Source organism: Anthonomus grandis, chromosome 1 (genome assembly GCF_022605725.1).
Source record: "Anthonomus grandis grandis chromosome 1, icAntGran1.3, whole genome shotgun sequence".
Lineage (NCBI taxonomy): Eukaryota > Metazoa > Arthropoda > Insecta > Coleoptera > Curculionidae > Anthonomus > Anthonomus grandis.
The window spans coordinates 35,878,453-35,901,790 of NC_065546.1; the positions used below are offsets into that span (position 1 = coordinate 35,878,453).

At 34.1% G+C, this 23,338-nt stretch overlaps 1 protein-coding gene across 1 annotated transcript in view; it reads right to left on the bottom strand.

Moving 5' to 3' along the window:
• LOC126743052 (serine/threonine-protein kinase tricornered) overlaps positions 1-13,006 on the bottom strand; it is a 221,520-nt gene extending 208,514 nt beyond the window's left edge. The window contains exons 1-2 of the mRNA XM_050450018.1: positions 12,718-13,006; positions 8,577-8,692 (exon numbers count right to left, since the gene is read on the bottom strand). The gene's annotated coding sequence lies outside the window, so the exon portion shown is untranslated. The remainder of the gene's footprint in view (positions 1-8,576; positions 8,693-12,717) is intronic.
• Positions 13,007-23,338: the final 10,332 nt, after the last annotated feature.

Consider the following 23,338-nt stretch of genomic DNA (forward strand, 5'->3'; position numbering starts at 1 on the left):
TTCCAGCCTTATGAAGTCCAATGATAATACCTTTTGTTTCTACCGATAACTCTTTTGTTTTAGCCATTTTAAAGAATGTTGAAAAACCAGCAAAGAAACGGTGACAATCGTCAATAAGCAAGCGAAATTATTTACCAATGTTACACAAAATCAATTCTTGAAGACTAAACACTTTTAGAAGAAGTGCATATTTTCACTAAATTGTTTGTTATTTGCAAGACTATTTTTAAATACTCAGTGTTTTTCAACGAACTATAGTTGATAGGTATGCTGTTTAAGCATATATGCAATTTACAAAAGAGATACAATCTAAATATAGGTATAAAGATAAGATTTTTGTATCTAATTTAAAATATTAAAAAGAATACATGGTGGGCAAATACTTTTGAGCGGTAGTGTAAATACAGTATCTTATATTTATAGTAAAGTAAAGAGCAATTTCTACTTCAAACCTACTGGACAGCTTAAAAAATCCGGAAGCAATTAACCAGTTTTTTGTTGAGTCGGTGCGTCAAGTCAGTCACATCAGTTACAGCGGAGACCATTCTGGAATATCTGGGTGGCAAAGTCACGGATCAAAGGTTTGATCTAGAACTGGTGGATACTGGAGGCGTATCTGAAGCTAATTCGGAAATCGAATGCCAGTGGCATTGATAGTTATTAGAGATGGTTAAGATGTGCTGTCCCAGTGTCATACCGGTGTTAACTCACATTTTTAATACTTGCATCGAGAAACGTGAATTTTCCTCTTTATGGAAAAAGACAATAGTTTTGCCACTGCCTAAGATCTCTAACCCGAATGATTGTTCTGATTTGCGACCAATCAGCCTACTGTCTGTATTGTCCAAGATTTTTGAGAAGATTATAATTATACAAACAGGTGATTGAATACATTCGGAATCGCAGTCAGGATTTCGTCGTGGTTTTAGTGCTGCCTCAGCTCTTCTTGGAGTCTTGGACGATATTATTGATGCTTATGGTAAGGGTAACACAACAGCTTTAGTTTTGTTAGATTTTAGCAAGGCCTTTGACACTCTTCACCATAATTTGACTTTGGCGAAGCTATTTTCTTATGGTTTCTTACCGAAAGCGTCATCACGTAACTTGCAAGCTGAAAGAATCAAACTGGCTCAATGTGCAAAATAGAGGTAACAATACTCCATAAACAATATACATACGTAATAAACTTAAAACAGGAATCTCAAAACATAACCGAACAACACGCACGGTTTTAAAATTTGTTATACAGCACTGCAATTTTTCAAAGGTCATTTTCTTTCTGTAGATCAAAGCTCATAAATGCATATAATATTAGGGACTATCTTAAAAAGTCTTTTCAAAGCGTCAAAAACAGATTAAAAACAATATTGGTTGAAAGTCAATAATAAAATAGAGTACTTAACTTTTTAAGACCTGAACAATTTTAATTTTATTTAATCAATTTATTTGTTTTTGGATAGTTCTTCTCCTTTTGTTTTATTTATTATTTTATTATTGTAGAATATCATTTATTTATAATTATAATATTGTAATTTTATATGTACTCAGTTAAGTTAACAGCATTCGCTGCCCTTCGCCGAGTATAAAATAAAGGCCTAATTTATTTATTTATTTATTTTATACAGTAGTGTTAAAGCTGGAAACTTTAAAAATTATAACTTATTGTCGATATTCAGATCTAATAGATCTGAATCCCGTCTCTCCGTCCCGTATATCTCAGAAATGCCTGAAAAATGAGGGAAATAATTAAAAAAAATAGCAAGTAGTTTTTTATGTAAATTCCATTAAATTTTTTGCAACTTCAAAAAAAATGCTCCAGCAGTGGGAAACCTGTAATAGTAGTTGATCTAGTACACCGTTGTTAAGAGAGGAAACTGCAAAAGTTCTAATTTATCGTCGTTGGATTACTAACTAATAGATATCGCTCCATCCTGTACTTATATCTTAGAAATACTTAAAAGATTTGGCTGCTTTTTTTAGCAGTTTGTATACTTAAGATAGCAAGTTTTTTTTTGTGTAAACTCCATTTAATTTTTTGCAGATTTCAAAAAAAAAAACTTAGTAATAGCAAATTTGGCATAGTAGTTTCTTCCAGGCAGCAGGAGACTTTTTTATATTTTGTAATCCATCGGTGAAGGTGTTTGTAGTTTCTTTCAGCGAGTCGAGGTCCATATTCATGTGATTTCCAGGCAGTTAAACGTTTTTCTCAGGCAAAATGTCATCCATTATTCAGTTTTTTCAGGCAGTAGTTTTTTTTTTAATTCCCTATAGCTAAAGTGCCTGACAAGAGTGAAAAAACGACTTCAACTGCTTGGAAAGAATGTCAACCATCTCAAAAATCAAGAATTCAATTTTCCAGGGATTGAAACGCATTCTTAAGGGTCTAGGAAAGAGTTAATGTATTTTTTCACAGGAACTTTGTTATTCAATTGTATTTCAAGCAGTTTAAAATCCTACTGTCCGACAGAATTGATAAGCATAAAAAATGTTTTATTCGGTCCTTACTCATTTGTTTTCTTTTTAAATTCCACATAGCTAGGGTTGACATTCAACTACTTGAATTGATGAAAAACGACTTTAACTATCTGGACGAATTAAAAAAAAATCTTAAACAAAGCAGATTAAACGTATTTTAAATTCTGTAAGGAAGAGTTTTCTACAGAGAATTACCGTTATTATTCAGTTGTTTTTTAGACAGTTCAATTGTTTTTGATTAAGAATTACACATTGCTAATCTTGAAATTCAACTATCTGATAGAAATGAAAAACAACTTTAACTGTTTAGAGCAGTGTTACTCAAACTTTTTTCCTGACGGAACCCTTTACTCTAAACTAAAAGCAAAAGCAGTTATATGTGAATTGTTTATTAATAATCATACAAAAAGATAGATACAGGTCCACTTTAATACATGCATTCATTTATTATGACTGCTGGCGGAGCCCTACCGGAGGTTTCGGGGAGCACCGGGGCTCACACTTTGAGTAACGCTGGTTTAGAGGAATTAATTAAAGACTTTCAATTCCTAACAAAAACATTCAAAAATCCATTTTGGTAGTTTATCTAGTACACCAATTATATTAAAATAGAAAACTGCAAAAATTGAAATGTATCGTCGTTGGATTACTAACTAATAGATGGCGCTCCATCCTAAAAATGCTAAAAAAATCGTGCGCTTGAGACCACACGATCGAAGTAAAACTTCTTTATAAGTTATCGTTCGTTATAAGCTTCTTTATAGTTCCATTCATATGTACACTGGTGGCCAAAATTGGATTGACAAACAACATATTTATTCAGTCTCCGAGTTTTATGCGTTGGTTTCTGTTGATTTGACTTTCCTTACTATTAGTTTTGAAAAATATTCACAATGCCACGTGGTATAACTTTATCGATCGATATTAAGATGCGAATAATCGACGATTACCGGAAAGGGGTTAAACAGGCGGATATTGCTCGAAAATTTTCTCTTTTGAGGGAAACAATAAGTCAAATAATAAAAAATTTTAATCTCTGTGGAAGTGTTGTTCCTCTAAAAAAAACTGGCCGACCAAAGAAGGCTACTAGTCATGTTGACAAATTAATTTTGAAAAAAGCAAAACTTGACCCATTCGCAACTTCAAAAGAAATCAAGCTGCATTTGGAAGAAGAAGTTGTGGGTAGAGTTAGTTGTCATACCATTAGAAGCAGACTTCAATATAGTGATTTAAAAACAAGACGCCCTGCAAAGAAACCACTGCAAAACGTACGGGCGCGATTGAGCTTTGCTCGAGAACATAGTCACTGATGAAGTTATGCCACTCAACCACTACTTTTAACATGATAACGATCCGAAACACGCATCCAAGGTATCCATAAGCAATGGTTGACCCAAGAAAAAATTAATGTTATCAAATGGCCGTCGCAGTCACCGGACCTAAATCCGATCGAGCACGTTTGTGTAAAAATTTCAAAAATAAACAAGAACTTTTTGAAGCTTTGAAGGCATGTTGGATATCCATTGACACGTCTTATATTGACAATTTAATTAGGTCAATGCCCAAAAGGTTGGTGGAAGTGAGAAGAAATAGAGGCTATGCAACGCATTATTGAATAAAACCCTTTAAATTTTCTATATTAATTTTTATTTTAGTAAGCTTTGAATTTGTCAATTTAATTTTGGCCACTTGAAAATTGTTTAGTTTTTTATTATTTTTTTAAATTGGGTATTACGAATAAATAGTTTAAATATAATTAAACATTGCAAATAGGCTCCGTTTTTTAATCAGGTACTGTCCCACATAATTTATCATTTCCTAAACCGTGATATAAATAAATTTGAAAAATAAGTAGTTGTCAATCTACTTTTGGCCACCAGTGTATATATAATATATGTATGTATATATCGATGGTGTAGCACGCAAATGTGGTAAGTGCATTTTTCTGTCAAATTGAGTTAGCTATTCACCATCCCAAAGTTTAAATTGATATTTTTTATGCACAAATGTACTAAGTGCTAAATTAATTTTTAAAACCTCTAACGCCATCTAGCATTTGTGACAAGTACTTGAAAACTACAGTTTACTGTATCAAATGTGTTAAGTGCACTTAACACATTTGCGTGTAAATAGATGACGCTCTGAATCTCCAATTGCAGTACTTACCCCGTTTCTAACCTCAAATTTTTTTGTTGTTTTGTTTTGGCATATGATATTTGTTTTTGAGTAAAAGAGCGATTGTCCCCAAGTATGACATTTGATTTTATCTTTTTAAGAAGTGCCTTTGTATGGTAATATATTTAGTTATTTTTTTTATATACTATTATTTGGTATTTTGTTAGAAATAGAAGCAAGTACATCGATAAATATCTTATCTGGTATTTTAATATCACCACCTGTGGATAATATAGTCGTTCCAGCAACCAAGAATATTGACAAAATAAACTTTCAACCTGCAACAAATGATTTAGACTTAGCAAAAAAGGATTTTCCTCTTCCTGATACAAATCCGTTATTAAATCTTAGCCAAAATCTACCAGGAACGTCAAATGCTTTTAAAGGTTGGCAAATAATACTTCAATCATCTTCTTTATTAAGTTTTATACTCGCATAATAACGTACGTTTTTTTATTTTAGGAAAAACACGAATATTATCGGCTTCATCAGAAGAATACGCTGACTCTTCAGAAGATTCATTTTTATATGAAAATGATGACATAGATCATGAAAGTGACACGTTTCAAGATACTTCAAGTTATGAACCTTCTGAGGAGGATGAAGATTCGGATATTGATGAAGAACACTTTTCGCCAAAACGAAGAAAACAGGAAGTGTTATTAACATCCAACGACGTTTTACCGACTAATTCTGATTTACCGAAAAAACGAAAAAAATGCCGTAAGGACATTTTCAATAAATAATAATTTAAGACTAAGCGGTAAAACTTACGTCAATCGTAGTGGTAGAGAGATTGCCGTGAAAAAACCGAAGAAAGTGGATTGCACAAAATGCCGTTTTAAATGCCAAGATAATATTTCCGAAGCACACAGACACACTTTATGTTTGGAATATTATCAACTAGCAGACTATGTCCGTCAAAAAATGTATCTTGCCTCTCACATCGAAAATGTTGCTACTGCAAGAAAAAAAAATAGTCCAAAAACAAAAAACAGGAAATGCTCACGACATTATTTTTTGAAAGACGAATTTAGTAAAAAACATAGAGTGTGTTTAAAGTTTTTTTGCGCAACTTTTGCCATGTCGCACAGAATCATAGAAACTTGTGCCGAGCACATGAGCAGTTCTGGTGTGTTTACTGGGTATGATAGAAGAAGAGATACCATTCCACCCAACAATACATCCGAAGAAATAAAGCAGCTTGTTAAAAATCATATCGATAGTTTTCCCAGGATTGAGTCCCATTATTGTATGCGTGATTCTACAAAGCACTATCTTTCTTCGGAAATGAACATTTCCATAATGTATAGAATGTACTTAAATTATCGCATGGAAAAAGATCAGAAACCAGTTTCCCGGTTTGTTTATCAAAAAATTTTCCATGAATATGAACCTACACTGGCATTTTACCTTCCAAAGAAAGACCAGTGTTTTCAATGCAATGCTTATACCTAATAGTGCATAGGATAAAGCAGACTTACAAGAAGATCATGATAAACATAAAAAACGCCAAAAGGAAGCCTTGGACATGAAAGCTGCACTCTGCAGACCAAAAAAAGGCAATACAAGAAAAAGGTAAATCATTTAGGGTCATTACATTTGACTGGCAAGCTATTCTTTCTGTTCCACTTGCCGGAGACAACCAAATTTTCTACAAACACAAACTCAATGTTTACAACTTTACCATTTTTGATGGATCTAATTCTGATGGCCATTGTTTCATTTGGGATGAGACTCATGGAAATAAGGGAAGCACAGGGATAGGAACTGGCCTTCTTAAATACCTTTTTAATTTACCGAAATCAGTAACTTATGTAGCATCATTTTCCGATACTGCTGGCAGCCAAAATCGTAACAAACATGTGGCCGCAGCAATGCTTTACGCAGTAAACAAAATCGAGAACCTTAAAATAATTGATCTAAAATTTATGGAGTCTGGGCATTCCTACCTTGAGGCTGATTCGATGCACGCCACTATAGAAAGGGCACAGAAACACAAAAAAGGCTATTCAACCCGTGAATGGGCTTTTTTAATTTCAATGGCAAGGATTAAGCCTCGTCCATACAATATCAATATTTTAGAATTTAATGACTTTTTTGATCTACAACAATTGGTGTCCGATATTGTTGCAAATACCACACATAACACCAATAATGAAAAAGTCAACTGGCTGCATGTAAAATGGTTTCAGTTCCAAAAGGAAAAACCATCTACCATATTCTATAAATATGCCCTTTCGGATGAACAATTTCTAGAAATTGATATAACTCAAAAAGGCAAGCCTGGAAAAAGGAAAACCTGGAAATATGTAGAATTAAAATCAAAATATAGTTCTAGACTTCCAGTGTCTCAAAAAAAGAAATCCGATTTAATTTCTCTATTAAAACATAAAATAATACCCGATGATTATGCTTCTTTTATAAATGGAATTCCGCAAACAGGTTATTCTGCTAGACTAATTGAAACAAAATCTGATGACTAATCTTAAGTTATATTACTAATCTTAAGTCATTTTTAGTTAAACAATAATTATGTACTTAGCTAGTAATTAATAAAGTAATAAAAACTTTTATTTTAGAATTAAACTGGTAGTTACTTCATCCCTCTTACCCTTAATGAAGCACAACAAATGTGTTAAGTGCAGGCAGTCGATTCTAATTAAATTTTTTCAAGCCTGATTATAAATTTAAACAAAAAAAAAGTTGAATGTTTTAATTGAAAACACCATAATTTTACTTAAAAACGTAAAAACAAAGTATCTCCACTAACTCATATCTCCTTCCCAACAACCGTTGGCGTTGCCCGGTGACACTTTTCGTAACGCTTTCGTTACGCATTCTACCGCTCACTCCACAACAGAAGCATGAGTAAAGAAATTTTACTTCAAAATCATTTAAAAGATTTGGGTACTCTCTTGAGCAGTTTGTATACTAATGAAGCAAAAAATTTCATAGCATTGGCATATCTGTAATACTGCTTGATATAGTACATTAGTGTAAAAATAGTAAACTGCAAAAATCTAATTTCTTGTCATTGGATTACTATCTAATAGATGTCGCTCCCTCCTGTATATCTTAGCAATACCATGCAATTTCCATTATATTTTTTGCAGATTAAAAATAAGCCTGAGCAGTAGCCTGTAACCTGTAATAGTAGTTGATCTAGAACAACACAAGTGTTAAGATAGTAAACTGTAAAAATTCTACTTTACTGTCATTAGATAAGTAACTAGTAGATGTCGCCACATCTTGCGTATCTTAGAAATACCAACAGATTGTAATTAAATTGTTTGAACTTGTTTGAACTTTCATATATCCACTAAAATCCTCAAAAAATCCCGTATTTCTAATCAACCAAAAATGTCCCGTAGAACGGGACGCCATATGGCAAACGCAAACACTGCAAGCTGTAAAATCATAAATTGCAATCTGTCGATCGGCTTCATGTTTAATAGTAACAATTTCAGTTTAAATGAGCTAAAGCGATAAGTAATGCCGTACAATAAACCCGTCGCATTGGGATTTTATTCTCTAACATCTGTTTTGATAACAACAATGTAATTAGAATAAGTAGGTCTTTCCTAGTTTTTTGTTTCAACTATTAGTAAGTTATTCAAAAGTAGATATATTTCCAACTTAATTACGTTATAACGGCTCGTTACCATAATATAGCAAATCGATATTTGTAATCATATAGAAGCAGGTTAGCCCTGGGTTAAAAGTAAGATTTCAAGGTAAATCTGCTCTAGTCTCTCCCAAGATACTCAATCGCATGACTCACGCCAATAAGGTCTGTTATTAGTCCAATTTTAAACAGAACAAATCAGGAAACTTATGTAAGTACCTACTATAATTTGAAATATGACTAGCAGATCAAAGTTACATTCTCTTCTTAACTGTCTAAATACTAGAAAAACACTTACCGTCTTGATTTAATGGGGTAATGGTGGTGGTTGAAGTGGGAGCCAGTGCAAGAAACTTGGGGCAAGTCAAGCCCCATCCAAGTTCCACTCTTCGGTGGAAATAAGTTGGTATGGGCCTAAAAAATGTAAAATTATATTAACTAATAATAGTACAGAGATTGGGAATATCATCCATCAAGGTCTTTCCATTTATCCTCAATTGGTTTATTGAATTGAAGTTAGTAAAAAGGGTAACAGAACATTAATTCTTGAACCCTAAGAATTGAAAAAGTTTGTCCAGTAGTGATTTTATGATCTTGGTACATAGTAAAGGCTCTTAAATATATTATAGGTCTTTTAAATACAGAAAATATTTTATTTGTTCCTGGAATTCTTCTATTCATGCTTTATTTACCTTAGTATAAACTCTAAAATAAGAAAATGTGTCTTTTGAATAAACCTCATGGTAGCCTTGTATAATAGACAGAATTCAACAAACCATCGTTAATTAATATAGGTACTAAGGTAATTTGAAAGGGCTGAGAGGATCACAGAGATGTGGAACATTTCGAAGCTAATTTTTCAGTTTAACACTTATGCCACTAAGTTAATACGACTTTTCCTTGATATGACCATTGAAATAGAACCATTTTTGCGTTAAAGTTGTGCCACTCATTTAGAAAGAATATATTAGCATAATATACTTTTATAAAAGGTAAACACATCAAATCTACAGCATCACAAATACCTTTAATAAAACGGCAAAGATTACATGTTTCGCTCGACTAGAGCATCATCAGACCATAACATACACAAAAGTATGTTATGGTCATACATTTTAGGTACATTTTAGGGTGATCCTTGATAGTACAGTCGATGTTAAGCTTGTTTTGAAGAACAAATTGAAGACTGTCGGTAAATTCTTCATCGAGACGGTCATGACGCCTCGGCAGCGCAATGAGCTTAAGGCAGCCAAATCGGAGTTAATGCGACGCAAAGAGGAAGGAGAAAATAATCTTTATATAAGATACATCAATGGATCCCCCAGAATTGTAGCAAAAAAACTAGATTCGCCTTTATTTCCACATGCTAGTGATGCCCACTTAACTTATTTTTATCAAAATGTTCGTGGTCTTAACACTAAAACCGAGACTTTTTTTCTTGCCGCCATTGCTCAGGATTTTCACACCATATATGCATCACCGAGACATGGTTGAGGTCAGAGATATCTAGTGATGAAATATTTCCAAAGACATGATGTTTACCGGTCGGACCGAAAATTTGAATCCGTTATTGCCACACGTGGTGGCGGAGTTCTCTGTGGAGTTTCTAAAAATATTGTGTCTGAAAAAATTAGTTTGTCTGATTTTTGCAACAGTATTGCGCCCTCTATCGATGTTGTTGGCTGTAAATTTACTATTAGGTTACAGATATTTTACATGATTGTTTTGTACATCCCACCATCTATCACATCTGTAATTTTCGAGCAATTTCTGGATCAGTTTACACTTTTAATATCAAAGCTAAACCATAATGTAATAATAGTGGGCGATTTTAACGTGTCTGATTTCTCTATTAATTCACCTACAGGTAATCATGTTAGTCAAAAGTCTATTGCTGTGAATAATTTTGCTAACACTTTTAATATTGTTCAGTGTAATCACATCCTAAACTATAATAACAGACTATTGGATCTTGTTTTATCTAACTTCACCTGTACTGTTTCGCGTAGCGACGTGCCTTTGTCTTGGAGGATTTGCATCACCCTGCACTGGAAATTGACTTTACTGTCTCAGGTCAACGTGTCCATAATTTTCAGCTTAATAAAAACTTATCTCATTCTTTTAATTTTAGAAAGGCCAACTTCCACCTCCTTTATGACTCGATCCTTGAAGCTGACTGGTCTACTGTGTATTTATCCTCTAATGTTAATGATGCATGTGGAGCCCTATATGATATATTGAATGGCATATTTGCCTCACACATTCCTCTTAAGCAGCAACGTAAAAGAAGATTTCCAAATTATTATTCTCGAGAATTGATTAAAAACATTTATAGGAAAGAAATGGCTTTCAAGGACTTTAAAATGTACAATTCTCCATTCTTTCAAAATAAATTCCATTCTCTTAGACGCCTTATCAAACTACAAATACGCAATGAATATAAGTTGTATATATCAAACACTGAAAGGAATATTTCTTTGGACCCATCTAGCTTTTGGAATTTTATTGGTTCTAAGAAGGCTGGCACCAGGATTCCTGGTATGATGAGGCTACCTGATGATGTGGTAGTTAAAGACCCACAAGACATAATTGATGCTTTTGCACTGTTCCTTAGTGAGGCATTTATACAATCAAATTTCATTAACCATTCGTCGACGTCTGATAATGTGCCCCACTTTGACATTTCCAACGTTGATGCTTCCCAGATTATTTTGGCTAGTAAAAAACTCAAAAATAAGTTAACATCTGGTGTAGACGGTGTACCTAGCTTCTTGGTTAAAGATTGCATTGGTGTCCTAGCTGATCCACTGACCTACATTTTCAACTTAATACTGTCAACAGAACAAATTCCTGAAATTTGGAAGACTGCTAAAATAATACCAATTTTAAAAGCTGGGGACTCTGATCAAATCGTGAACTACAGGCCAATCTCATTACTCTGTAACTTCTCAAAAATTTTCGAAATTATCCTGAATCGGTCGCTATTTAGTCACGCAAAAGAACTCATCTCTGTAGACCAGCATGGATTTTTTAGCGGGTGATCTTGTGTTACTAACTTATCCTGTCTGTCTAGCCACATCTGTAAATCACTTGATGTTAATACTCAAGTCGATGTTATTTATACTGACTTTCAAAAAGCCTTTGATCGGATAGATCACTATTTTTGCTGCATAAATTAACTCGGTATGGTTTTTCAGGGAGATTATTTAATTTATTTCATTCCTACTTAATTGGTAGATCCCAGTATGTTGAATATGAGGGCTTTAAATCGAAACTTTTTAACGTAACGTCGGGTGTGCCACAGGGCTCGAATCTGGGCCGCTCCTGTTTAGTTTTTTTATAAATGACTTGATTGAGTCACTCACTTGCCATAGGCTGGCTTTTGCCGATGATTTGAAGCTATATTTAAATGTATATGGTTTGGAGGATTGTGTTTTTCTTCAGAACTGTCTAAATACATCTACAGTAGATTTGCTAAGTTTTTGGCCTTCAGGCAGGATGGCATATATCCGGTAAGAGGGTTTGATCATCGGCAACTATTGGAACGCTTCAATCTACATCCATTACATCTCAGAAGAATGATCTTCTCTGTAAAGTTCCTGCATGGGTTACTGAATGGATTCATTGATAGTCCTGTACTTCTTTCTGGTGTACATTTCATGGTGCCTAGGCTTAATGCTAGACATCCCCTAACATTCTTTCTGCCAAGGCCTCATACTAACATCCTGTTGAAATCACCACTATATACAATATGCACTATATTTAATCGGATTTGTCACATGTGCAATATACATTTCTCTCCGGTTCATGTGATTGTCGATAGCTTGGTGGATCATTACTCTTGGGATTAATATGCATGTGTTTAAGTTATAGTTAGTAGGTATATTGCAGTTAATTTAATTTAATTTTGTTGAATATGTGATTATCTTGTTAAACTTTTATAATTGTGTTTTTATATCATATTAATAGTTATTTGTTCTAATTTTTTGGATAACTATTGAGATTGTGACTTTACATTACTTTTTTTCTTTTCTTTTCATTCTTTTAGGTTTGTTTGTGTGTGTGTTTTTTTTAACTATATTTTTCATTGTTTTGCAACTGTTTCCTGTCATTGGGCAAGTTGCCTGTTGGAAATAAAGGCTTATTATTATTATTATTATTAAAACACCTAATATATAAATAAACAAAGCTTACAATGCAAGCATATATCTCATAAGACACAAATTATTTTTTTCACTGTATAAATCATGTTTATGTTATTCCCAGTATTTAAAGCCTGATAATTGGATAACATGGATAAATTAACTCAGATAATCTAAGCTAAAAATAGACGTCTACAAAATGTAGCCCTCCATGAGAGAAAATAGGCTGATATTCTTATTAGACTTGGAAAAGGAACAAAGGAAAACAATAAAAAGTTCAAAGGGTCTCTTACTTACCACTGAGACAAGTCTGTTCACTCAATATTCACAGGAAACACATAATATCACTAAAAAAGATAGTAGGAAAGCCACAGGGAAAACAAAGGTTTTGACCAGAGAGATAAAACCAGGGAAAAAACCCAGGGACAATAACCTGAGGTAAATGGTCGAACCAACGCGCGTCCGCCTCAATCGCGATTTTACGAAATTGAAAAACGCGTTTAATTGTACAAGTAATGCATCCGAATCGTAAATTTTAGGCAATTTTTCACACGGCATAAACAAAAAATTTGTTATTGTCAAACGGAGAATGTTTTATTGACTAATTTTCGCGCGTGTGGCGACCTCGTCCGGGACTTTTCGGCAGCTTTAGGTTTCGATATCCCGCGACAGATGACGCTCCCACTTTATTAAGTCAATATTGATTGATTGACGTGTAGCAACAAATCAATCGTCTGGCTTTTTTTACTAATGTATGGGAGAAGCCAAAAGTAAATGACCACTACTAAGAGGCCGGCATTTTGCGTAATTGTGTCCTTTCGATGTTGGTCACTCTGACAAATTTCAGTTGTGTCAATTGTAGGGAAACAAAACAATTAAAGTTTTTGAGAGGTTATTTTTACAAATACAAAATAGAAAGTTACATTTAGTTAAGACTTTAAGAAAGTTGTGTTAGATCTGTGATTTTTTTGTTTTTGAAAATATATATGATTTTATGAGGGTTTGTAAAGCAAGGGTTTATATAGTAAAAATAAACAACTCTATATACAGGGTGTCTCACGACGAATAGACGCGATCGATATTTCGGAAACTAATTTTTCAAAAATTTTGAAAATTTGGCAACATAGCACAGTCGATGGGGGCCACACAAATAAAATATTTTGACAGTTGTGACGTTTCCGGTTATACCGGAAGTAGGTGTCAACTTCGTTATTTTAAATGGAACACCCTATATATTTTTATATTTTTGGCTTCCACGTGAAATTCTAGGTATATTTTGTGTATAATGTCCTATACTTAAGTGTAACCGTTTTTGACATATTTTTAATTTTGTGAAAAACTTTGTTTATAAGCCCTAACAAAATTAGCGATTACTCCCTTTTAGTAGCCTTTATTTATTGGTTAGTTTTAGTTTTATTTTAAAGGAAGGACCACTACTTTAAAAGACTATTTTAAAATTTGGCTAAAAAGAAGATATAGGGGGGGGGTCAAAAACTAGCCTTAAAAATTAAAATGAAAAAATCATTAAAAGTCAATTTTTTTAAATGGAAACTCCCTATTTTTATAATTTTTTCATAAACACAATTAAAGATATGGTTAACTTTATATAAGGTTATTTAGTCCAAAAATGGATAGTTTCCGAAATATTGGCAGTTTAAATTTGGCCTAATATTAAAAGCCGCATAGAAACACGGGTCAAGAATTGTTGATTAGTTTGCCATGACGGTTGTCATAGTAACCGCTAGAAGCAGCAGTAAGATAATAGATTATAACAGAAATGTCAGTATTGCTTCTAATTTCGTATTTTTTTAAAAACCATTATGTCGGAGCGTTTAAATTATACACACGAAGATTACTTAAATTTGTTTATTATCTATGGAGAATGTAAGAAAGTCTTAGCGAGAACATGCCAAATATTTGCCGATAGATTCCCAGAAAAACAGAAACCATTATGTTGCGCTGTTAGGCGAATAATACAAAAATTTTAAAAAATTAATATTTTCAGCATCTTAAAGAAACAGATTTGCCCAAAAGAATCCAGTTTTGTGAATTTATCTTAACAATGATACAGAAAAATCCTCAGTTTTTGGATGACGTAATTTGGACTGATGAGGTAAAATTTTCAAAAAAAATGGTATTTTTAACAGACATAATTCCCATGTTTGGAGTGATTTAAATCCTCATGCTGTGAGATCACAAAATTATCAAGAAGTGTGGCAGTTTAATGTTTTTTTGTGCTATCAGAAATGATCGGATCATTAAATTACACTTTTACGAAGAAAACTTAAATGGCAAGTCACTTATAAATTTAATGCATATTACGTAAATTTTTAATTCTGTATCAATTTTTACAGAAGAAGGATATTTAAATATTCTAGAGGGCTTGGATACAGAATATTAAATGAATTTACCATTGGCAAAACACCGAAACACTTGTTACCAACATGATGGCGCACCACCTCACAGAACCCATCCTGTAATGAGATTCTTAGACGCATCATTTAATGAAAAGCGGATTGCTAATAACGGACCTATTTTGTGGCCTCCTCGTTCTTCGGATTTAACTGCTTTAGATTATTTTATTTGGGGAAGAATAAAGAATATTGTTGATTTCAATCCATTAACAACGCAGCAGGATTGTATGGAAAGGGTTAGACAAGCATTTGAAAGTTTATCTCCAGATTCAATTAGAGCGGCAACCCATGAAGAGCTAATTCGCAGATGTGAAAAATGTTTAGAAGTTCAAGGAGGAAATTTTGAACATTTGTTAAAATAACTTGTTACTCTACCAAAATATGTAAAATTTTCTATTATTCGCCTAACAGCGCAACATGATGGTTTCTGTTTTTCTGGGAATCTATCGGCAAATATTTGGCATGTTCTCGCTAAGACTTTCTTACATTCTCCATAGATAATAAACAAATTTAAGTAATCTTCGAGTGTATAATTTAAACGCTCCGACATATTGGTTTTTAAATAAATACGAAATTACGAGCAATACTGACATTTCTGTTATAATCCATTATCTTACTGCCGCTTCTAGCGGTTACTATGACAACCGTCATGGCCAACTAATCAACAATCCTTGACCCGTGCTTCTATGCGGCTTTTAATATTAGGCCAAATTTAAACTGCCAATATTTCGGAAACTATCAATTTTTGGACTAAATAACCTTATATAAAGTTAACCATATCTTTAATTGTGTTTATGAAAAAATTATAAAAATAGGGAGTTTCCATTTAAAAAAATTGACTTTTAATGATTTTTTCATTTTAATTTTTAAGGCTAGTTTTTGACCCTCCTGTATCTACTTTTTAGCCAAATTTTAAAATAGTCTTTTAAAGTGGTCCTTCCTTTAAAATAAAACTAAAACTAACCAATAAATAAAGGCTACTAAAAGGGAGTAATCGCTAATTTTGTTAGGGCTTATAAACATAGTTTTTCACATAAAATTAAAAATATGTCCAAAAACGGTTACACTTAGGTATAGGACATTAAACACAAAATATATAACACAAAATAACATAAACACATAACATAAACACAAAATATATAATTATACCTAGAATTTCACGTGGAAGCCAAAAATGTAAAAATATACAGGGTGTTCCATTTAAAATAACGAAGTTGACACCTACTTCCGGTATAACCAGAAACGTCACAACTGTAAAAACCTTTTAGTTGTGTGGCCCCCATCGACTTTGCCATGTTGCCAAATTTTTAAAATTTTTGAAAAATTAGTTTCCAAAATATCGATCGCGTCTATTCGTCGTGAGACACCCTGTATAACCGATTCCAAGCGATCTATCGGTTTTAACCGCGATTAAGCCCTTTGTTGACCTTGAACAGTCCCTTTGTAACATAACCAATCGTGTCCGCTTGGACGTGTTTGGTTGGAATAACTTCGTAACTTGTCAGCTGTCGCTGTCATCACTTTGTTTGTTTGTAAATAATACCCCAGACGCCAGTAACGTTATATGTAATTAGTTCTTAAACATAAATATCAAAAAAGAAAACTTATTAGCCAAAATAATAATAAATTTTGTGTCATCTTTAAAAAGGAAATAATTTGAATTTTTTCCCGCATTAATTTCAATATTTTTGACATTTGACGTTTAGAAAACAGCTCCGGACGTGGGTAATTACTGTTCCAAATTGATGACGTATAAAGGGCTAATTGGTGACGTCACGTATCTCAACACGGTTATAACTATAACCGCTTGGACGTGTTTGGTTAATACCATTTAGGAACGGTAATTACCGATAGACCGCTTAGAATCGGTTTATGTATTATTCTATCGTAAACACAGACAGACAATTCACAATAATTAGGTTTTGAGACACAGTGAACCAAATACGTTTAAATAAGGCTGGTGATACATTATCCACGTATTAAATAAGGAGGAAGCTATATCGCCTGTTGCAGACGATATACCCAAGAGTTGTTTACAAATCGCCAAAAACTAGGCAATCCGCTATACTCACACGTCAAACGTCAGCGTCGTCAACTTCATTACCGTTATTTCATATATTTTTTGTTGGCAACACTAAAAATGTTCAGAGTGACCAACATCAAAAGGACACAACCACTATAAAATGCATTAGGCCGGTCGCACATTGGATACGAATTTGTATCGTACGTTTACGTACGAATTAAGTGCGCACACTGAATACGTTTCTCTCCGTCAAATAAGATAAGCGTAAGCAGTGTTTCGGTGACATTGTATTCATTAAAACCTCTTACTTTTTATTTGTTTTGTTTGGAATTTGTAGCGTAATGAACTTATACCTTCAAAATAATTCTCTTCTAATTCGGAGACTGCGGAGTCGTCGTCACTATCGAAGAACCGAGTGAGTGCGTGAAATATATTTGAAAAGAGAGGAATTCGGTGAATTTCATCATATTATGGAAGACTTATCTAATGACCAATTACTGTATCATGGTTACACACGTATGAAGAAAGAAACTTTTGAATATATTCTGAACAATATCAGACCTAAGGTGACTAAATACAGTAATTTTCGCGACACAATATCACCTGAAGAACGATTGATTGTAACTTTGAGGTAAGGCAGTAAAATATAGTTCTTTTATTCATACTTCTTTATTCAAAACATAACTTACATATTATATTAATTACTGGTATTTGGATTAAATTGCATACTGAGGGAGAGCACCTGTTGAGAATTGTGGACAAATATATTCTTGCGATAGTCCTTGTGCTGAATTATTTTGTGACATACTAAGATCAACATTAAACTGGGTCGAGTCACTAGATTGATCAAGCACTACCACAGGAGGTACAGCATTTTGTTCGTCTATAAGAACTTATTGCAATTTTGATCTTACCATTAATTTGCGATGATTGAGGATATCTTTTAAAAACGGCAGAAGGCTCATAAAAAATTGGGCATCAGGATCATTTGCAGTCTCTTGAAAGCACTTTAACTTTTCTTCTTTAATCTGTAATAGTCTTGTATCGATTTCATCTGCCTGACGTATTTTAATTTTTTTTCTAATTGGAGATTTAAAACTCTTCTTTGGAATTTGTTCGCTACTTGGTTCCGAAGATTGACCACGGATTGACGGCGAAAGCATATAACTGCTACTTGTATTTGAATTATCTTCACAATCTAGAACTGTTACAAGTCTCTGGCACGCTACTTTTAAGCTCCCTTTTACACATTGTACTTCGAAGAAATAGCAGAAGCTGAAAAAATGGCCATTTGGAATCCGGATCTGAAGTACTTGCTTGGGCAGATTTTTTGTTGCTGACTTTTTTGAGCTCCTTCCCAAAAGTATCTCGTAGACCTCGCCATTTCTTTTTTAGCTCATCAACTGAAAAATAAAATAAAATTTGTCTTTTATTACAGGTACCTAGCGACAGGTTCATCTTTCAAGACTCTTGGATATTCATTTAGAATTTCAGACAATACTGTTGGTTGTATTGTACATGAAACTTGTAACGTTATTTGGGAAAATCTTTCCGAAATTCATATGAAGTTTCCATCAAATGAAAATATGGTTAATATATCTAATGATTTTTGGACAAAATGGAGGTTTCCTAATTGTTCTGGGAGCATTGACGGTAAACATATACGGATAAACGCGCCAGCGCACTCTGGCAACATGTTCCGTAATTATAAATCATTTTTCTCAATTTTATTGCAATCTGTTGTAAATGCAAACTACAGATTTATTACTATAGATGCGGGAGCCTATGGCAAAGAGAGTGACGGTGGAATATTCTCTCATTCAAATCTCTCAAGACAATTGGAAAATGGTGCTGTCAACGCAAGCCAGGAAAAAGTATTACCAGGCACTAACATAGCTTTGCCTCACTTCTTAGTTGGTGATGAAGCTTACCCGTTAAAGACAGATCTCATGCGTCCCTATCCCCAAAGAAATTTGGGACCGGAAGAAGAAATATTTAACAAACGCTTAACAAATGCAAGGCAAGTTGTTGAGTGTGCCTTTGGTATTCTGAGCAGCAAATGGAGATTATTATTAAAAGCAATTGAACTAAATCCCGATCGTGCTGATGTCATAATAAAATGTATATGTTTACTTCATAACGTTATAATTGATAAGGAAGGTTTTTATGATTTGCCTATGGACACCACTGCCACAAAATAAAATTAAAAACAGATTCATGACTGCAGGAGATATTAGAACCATAACGAGAGCCCACAACATCAGGGATGCACTTAAAAATTATTTTGCTCGTAACACTTAAAGAAATAATTATAATATAAATAAACTAAAAATTAAACTAATATAATTAACTTAATCATTAAAACTGTTAATTATTAATAGCCGTATTAAACATTTGTGATTGTAAACCAAGTTAATTAGTTTTTCTACATCCATGTCTATATGTATATTTTATTTTATAAACGTACGAAAAATCCCAACAAGTTTGGATTGACTTCGGACGTCGGAATTAGACGTACGGATACGTACGATTAATTAATTAATTATTAATAATTAATTCGGATCCAGTCTGCGCGCTGTCATAATACTTGAAAGGTTGGGATCGTTCGGGCGTGTACGTACGTATTCGCAGTTCGCACGAGTAAACTTCGTACGAAAACGCGTGCAGTGTGCGACCGGCCTTAGCAGTCCAGATATATTTTATTAAGTTCGTGATGTGAATTCAGTGAGCAATAATAATAATAATAGCTTTATTAATCTCAAGAGTACATAGTATTCAGACAAGTCAAATAATCAAAATATAATACCCGGTTTACATGCAGCTCACTTCCACGGCAGTGAGCAGGGAAGTAGACAGGGAAGTTGGCAACGCGATAACGCAACCGGGTATAATACCCGGTTTACATGCAGCCACTGCCGCTGCTACTTGGGCTGCCCACTTCATGCCCCAAATAATTCCAGGTAGATTTTAATTCAAAGTAAATAAGCAAGTAACTATTTACATGCAGCTCGCATCTACCTGCCACTACCCGAATTATTTGTGCGCATTATTCTGCGGCAGTATGGAGGATGAAGATGTTTTTGTGGCGACATCGCTTTGCGTTTTAAATGTACAGAATTATTTAAATGTGTTAAGATATGCTATGGAAAAGAAACGTCGACGTCGAAAAAGACGATGGTGGATGACAGCGATTCATCGTAATAGAACGTTGTAACTAATTTTTTACTCCCCTAATGAAAAAATTAACTCCAGTTTTTTTACAGAACAAGTATGAATAACTTTTTTAATGATCTGACATGTGAGGAATCGAGAGAATTTTTTTTTCTGCTTAATAAAATTGAGCCCATGATCAAAAGAGAAACTAAAATAAGGGTTCCAATAACTACCAAAAATTCGCTTGGCAATAACATTGCGATATTTGGCCACTGGGGACAGTTACAAAAGTTTACATTATTTATTTAAAGTTTCAACGGCAGCAATTTCGCTGATTGTACCTCAAGTTTGTGGAGCAATTAATTCAATTTTAAAGGACCAAATTAAGGTAAGCAATAAACAAATACATTTAATTTAGAAACATGTTTATTTATTTTAAATATGTAATACATTATATTATAGTTGGCGTCAGACATAATTTATTTTGGTCACCTGTCAAAAAACCTGCTTTCCACCCTTCAAACAATGTAAATAGCAGGTCGCAACCATTGTTTGACTCCATGCAACTGAGTAACTGAACAAAACAGACAAAATGCTGTGAATCCCCTAGTTCCTCGCGTAATTCACATGCATCATGTAAACACGACGTTGCTGCTCGTGCTGTCTATCCTTTGACTTCCGTCCAAAAAACCGCCACCGAAGGGAGCGTACGGCAGCGGCAGTGGGCAGTGGCAGGCATAGGCAGCGGCAGCGCGAGCGACGTGTTTACATACTCGCGTTGCCAACTTCCCTGTCTACTTCCCTGCTCACTGCCGTGGAAGTGAGCTGCATGTAAACCGGGTATAAGACGTACTAGTAAATTATGCAAAGATTCACTTAAAAACTAACACAAGGATGTTTAAATCATCGCAGTGACGTATATCTGCTTCACGTGTTGTTTACTTTTTTAGGCGGTCGATTCTAGTGAAATTTATCGTGATAATCGAGTTTGTCATTTCCGAAACGTGTCTATATTGATCAAATGGATGTATGATCTTTTGGAGTTATAATTATCCTTTTTTTTCTTTTTCTTCAGTCCATTTTAGTTTTACTCACTGAACATTGTTGTAAGTTTTTTTTTGTTAACCGAAGTTTCCTACCTTGTTGCCTGTTCCAGTCACCGATTTTGACATCGACGTTTGCTACGTCGCTTACTGACTTTTACAAACTACGAAACTACAAACTAAACCAGTGGCGCCAGGCTTACCCAACTCGATAGAGGTGCGCTATTGCCTGATTGTGACTTTTTTACTTAACTCCCATCCCCTGCGTAGCAAGATGTCAAATAATAACCGATGTTATAAATGCGATAAGGAATGTGTATTTAAGGAGGAAAAACAACGTCTTTTTGGCTTTCCATGCGATATTTGCCATCGCGTAATCTGCACTAACTGCAGCAATGCGCAAGCGCAGGAGGTTACGGTTATCCCCAGTCAATCTCGGACCCTTTTGCATTAATTGTGTCTCGACTGTATCACGAGAGTGAAAAAATTACCAAATACACTACAGTTAGTACAGTCAATGAATGCTGAGATTGCTGCTTTAAATTCCAGAATCGCGAAGATCGAATCTAATATAGATACCAAAAAAATAAATGATGTTAGCAAAAAGCTAACGTCTCTGGAGCAAGTTATTAAAGATAGTAAATCCCAGATGAAATTAAAACTGGATACCTCAGACTTTGAAATAAAAGTCAATGGCATTCAGCAGAAACTTGATAGTCTGAAATTCAATCATCCTACGAATCACTTGGCTCAGAATAATGTAAGGTGTGAACTTGAGGCTCATTTAAATACCCACAGTGAGCAGATGACAGCAAAGTTGGACTCGGTTGTTCGAGCCATAAAGGAAACACTGAACTTGTGCAACTACTTGTTTGCAATCTAGAGTCTAAAGAGTTAATAAGTAAAGTAGGCATGCAGTCCAGTTCTAAAGCTTCGGAACGTAATATATATAAAACAACTCCTGGTAATATTTTACCCTCCACTAAGGATATAGTTGTGGGTTGTGCTGAGCCTGATAATATTGTTAATGTTAATTCTTTGCTCACTGCGGCAAAACCAACAACTGCTCTTCATGTATCCAACCTAAATTACACCGTATCAGATGATATTTTAAAAGCACATCTTAAAGATATCGTGCCTGGGGCAGAAGATGCCTTTATCACAATTGTTAAGCTCAGAACAAGTGGAACATCGAATTGCTTTAAGATCGTTGTACCTAACGAATATCTCAGCGTAATTACTAAAGCTGAGAATTGGCCTAAGGAAGTATATGTGAAGAAGTGGAGGTATATGCAACATCCATCTCGTCGCTTCTCAAACACAATTCAACAAAAAGATAAAAATTTTCGCCTAACAAGAGGTTCCAGAAACCACTCGTAGATTCATCTGAACAGCTACACCTGATTTCCCATCCCGACGCTATAGATTTTTATTATTAAAATATTCGCGGTTTAAATTCAAAAGTGATTCCGTTTTACAATGAAGTTTGCTTGAAATTTGCGGAAATGGACATTATCGGCTTGACAGAGACGAATTTACAAAATACAGAACTCATTATTATGAAAGTCAGTTTAAAATAGTTCGAAGCAATATTAAAGAACAAATTAGGATTGCTTTTTTAGAATTTTCTCGAACAGCTGAAAATCGAATTAATGTAGACTCCTCCGAGTTTTGGAACTATGTGCAGAATAAGAAAGGAATTTCGCGTATTCCCGGAGTAATGCTGTTTCAGGATCGTACAATAAAAGATCCACAGCAAATTGTTGATGCATTTGGAACTTTCTTTCAAAGCATATATATTGAGTCGGACCCATCTAGTATTAATGTTGGTATTGAATCGAGCCAGACTATTAACAACTCTCTAAATTGCTCTTATAATTTTTCGGAAGATGAAATTGTCACCGCCTCTAATAAACTAAAAAGTAAGTTGATCTCCGGTACCGATGGAGTACCAAGTCTTGTCGTTAAAGATTGTATTCGCGCTTTATCAGGGCCTATTGCCCACATATTTAATCTTATCTTATCTTCAACAGTATTTCCCGATAAATGGAAGACTGTTTTTCTACGGATTTAGTTGCTTTGATAAAATCTTACTTACGAGGTCGTAAACAGTTTGTTGAATATGAAGGCTTTAAGTCTCCTATATATGAAGTGTGCTCGGGAGTTCCGCAAGGATCTAACTTGGGCCCGCTTTTCTTTTTATTATTTATAAACGATCTTGCCAATTTACTGTCTTGTCAGAGTTTACTGTTTGCGGATGATATAAAATTATTCACAAAAATAGA